The following is a 3,700-nucleotide window of genomic DNA, read 5'->3' on the forward strand; positions in this document are numbered from 1 at the left end:
TCAGACTCCCAACCTCAGGTGATCTGCCCACCTCGGCCTCCCAAAGTGTTGGGATTACAGGTGTTAACATTACATGAAAATATTGCTGAGAGAGAACAAAATTTTATCCATCCATTAGTCTATTATTCATGTCATCCCTTTTTTTTTAAATGAAACGTTATATGCAAATGTATTCAATTTTTATCCGTTTGACAGTGAGGTGAAATTCTTATAAGCCTTTTATAAACCTGTAGAAATATTTGTTAAAAAGCAGATCAGTGCAATAAGAAATGCTTAGCTTCCAATGTTCAATGTATGGGAAAACCAAATAATATCTTTTTGAATTTAGTCAGTATGTTTATACACATAATTTATTTTACAAGATAAAATTTTACAAGCCATCCACTACTTGTTTTCACTTTTGCTTTATCTTATCTAATTTAACATAATCCTTTAGCTTCAAACTAGGCAAAAATTTATATTCCCATGCCATCTTATAATGTTTTACTAAAAACATATTTACTTTGCTTGTACACATTGCATGTAAATTTACATTCAGTAGTCTCAGTTATATGTTATAATGGTAACTCTTAGCAATTTTTAATTTTGATGTAAAACCTGATAAGTTACTTTAAGTATGTAGTAGATGCAGATAAGGCCAGACTATTTCCAGCATAGTTAGGATGTTGTTAACTTCATATGTCCCCAGGCCTTACCCAAACTGTAAAGAAAACAAGTTAAAAATTTTCAAAAGACAAAGAAGCCCCTTTGACCTCAAAGCACTTAGCAAACCTAATTTCTGACCTGCATAATTTATAGCACATGTCCACATTATGAGACATTCTTATTTTACTGATAATCTTAAATTCAAAGATCAAAGTCATATGAGCTAAAAGCATTATAGCTTTATTTTCTTTAAAAATATTTTATTTAGGTTACTATTTTCTCCTTAAGCCAATCAATTAAAACTCATTTTAATATAAACATTATACATAGAACACACATATAACTACACAAACAGACAAGAGATAATATAGTCATTGCAAGACTTTTTTTTAATTGCCAGTCTCCTGAATGGACTACTGGCTACAGGGTGGATCTCTCCAAGAAACAAAAGCTGATTTTGAAAGGAATCTTCTCCTTTTAATTTCTGGGGTTCTGGAGTTCTATGAAAAACACCCTCATGTGGCACCCTTTTGTCCAAAACTTTGGTTTGAAAACCTAAAAGGCAAAGCTGAATCTGAGTGACCCAGAGGCAGATGATGGTGTAGGCCTTGGGCCACTTTCGTGGAACAAGAGGGACCAGAGAGATCTTTACTTTGAGGTAAAAGCAGGAGGATTAATGAGTGCACTCAGACGCAGTGGACTTAACATCCAAACACTGGGCCCAGAACAAAGACAGCACTTGACTTTTACATACATTTTAAAAGGGGGTGTGGGCTACCTTGCAGTAGGCTTACAGTGGCATGAAAGCAAGCATACAGAAACAGAACAAAGACAGTTAATCAAATTGTGACAGTTTCATAACTCAGAATTACACATGACAGTTCCTAGGGAGAGAAAAGAAGTTTTGAAATTGGGGAACTGCCAAAAAAAACCCACCTGTACCCTCACATAGAAAAACTGCATTGAATCCTGACATGGTGGAGGAAAAAAGCACTTAACTGCAGGGGTGCTCTTCCAGGGCAGCCCCCTTTTTAGCAGCAGTCAGTATTTGATTAAAAAGTAATATAACATTCTTTCCAGGAGAGTTCAAATACTTAGATGAAATTCTGGAAGGCTTCCATATACCTGTCAAGGTCATCTGAGAACTTGTTGAGTTCACCCCTAATTTGCCTTAAGTCATACAGAGTAAAGGAGACCTTGATTTTGGCGGGTCCATATTCACCAGACATCTGTTGTAGGGACAGAAGACAAAGACCTGCCTAAAATGAGAATTTCTAGAATGGAACAAATTTGAGAGAAAACCTGAATAGGAAGGAATGGAGAGAGTTGACTACCCCACTGAAGGTACCTCTTGGGTTTGCTTCCCTAAGTCCCTGAATTTGTCCCTTGCAGCCTCTCCTGATGTGGCCACCAGGAGGGCCAAATTAATCCTACAATGTTGGCAAAGGTCTAGATAACCCTGCAAGGTAAAGAAAGTCTGCACGTATGGGATCTTGGACCATTTGCCTTCACATTTACAGAGAAAGTCCAGCTTCAGGATGGTATTTAAATTAATGCTTTTTTCCTGAGGTCTTACTTCTCTTCTGTGCCTGAAGGTGCTTGGCAATATAGCTGCAGGATGGTATTGAAATTAATGCTTTTTTCTTGAGGCCATGCTTCTTATCTGTGTCTGAAGGTGCTTGGAAAAACTTGGAAATGACAAGAAAGTTTTCACCACAAACTTATGTATAAATACCAAGAAACACTTTTTTTAATCTGTGCTACTCTTAACCTTCCATTTTCTACTCCTGATGACTAAACCAAATTCTCATTCTATCTGGTAATGTACCTGTGGTTTGCAACAACATTCTTAAGATTGTAGGTAGAGAAGAAATCACAGCCACAGCAGTCAAGGAAGGAAAGAACGAAGGAAGGAAGGAAGGAAGGAGGAAGGAAGGAAGGAAGGAAGGAAGGAAGGAAGGAAGGAAGGAAGGAAGGAAGGAAAAAAATGGAGGGTGGGAGGGAGGTTAATAAAAAAGGCTGAAGGCAACAAGAAGGTGAGAAGAGCTGCGGCCCTCTGGGGAGGGCCAACACATTGTATCAACACATTGAGGGACTGTTTACTGGAGTCAGTCAAGGTATGGCCTTGGCCAGATGTATTCAGTTGCCCTAATACCTTATTCTGATTCCACACAATGGCTAGAACTCTGTAAAGGTAAACTGATTTGAAAAAAAGAGAAAAAAGCCAACATTCCCAACACCTGAGGGTTATGGGGGATTAACAGTGTTTTCCTCAGCAAGCCTGTCCTCCCTGTCTTAAGTCAGGCAGCTTTGCCAGTTGCTTTTAACTGACACAGAGGACCTGTATTTTTCTTCTATTTTTGGCTATTGTGATGTTTAGGACAGAAAGCAACAAGTTTGCTTTTATTTGCCATTCTACAAATCCCAGATGAGTCTGCCAAAGGATCTTTGGAGTGTTGCTTTATCATCTAGAAATCTCCGTGACTGGTGGTACCTTCTGCCTGAGTATCACTCATGCCACTTGGCTTGTTCTGCCCATTAAGCCCAGCAGGCTGTGCTTAGGTTGCACTGCTGGCCCAGATTCCACACCTGCTACATCAATCCAGCCATGAAGTGGCAAGGGATATGTAAGTGAGCACACATGGGGTCCCGCTGTGGCAGGACAGGCAGCTCCTGGTGCTGGCACATGTGCCAGCTCTGTGCAAGGCTGTAGCTACACGTATTTACATGTAGTTACATGTATACTGCATGTAACTTTCACTGTGGGCACCCACGTTTAGACAAGGGGAACATGGCACCCAAAAGCTTGGAGATGCCAGAAACCACAGAGGCCAAAGAGGTTTTACAGCCCTGGCTTGTGAAGACCCTTGGTCTGGGCTTCCCAGAGGGCCACCTATTTTCTCACCTTCTTGTTACCTGCAACATGGTGAGTGGAAGTGGATGTGTTTTAGTCATTTATGTTACAGCCCTTTTAATCCCACCACTCAGCGGGTCCCAGGTTCTTGTCCTGCATCCAGAAAGAGTAAGTAATGAGAATAACTGGAGAGTGAGCAAG

This window comes from Pan paniscus, chromosome Y (assembly GCF_029289425.2).
Source record: "Pan paniscus chromosome Y, NHGRI_mPanPan1-v2.0_pri, whole genome shotgun sequence".
Lineage (NCBI taxonomy): Eukaryota > Metazoa > Chordata > Mammalia > Primates > Hominidae > Pan > Pan paniscus.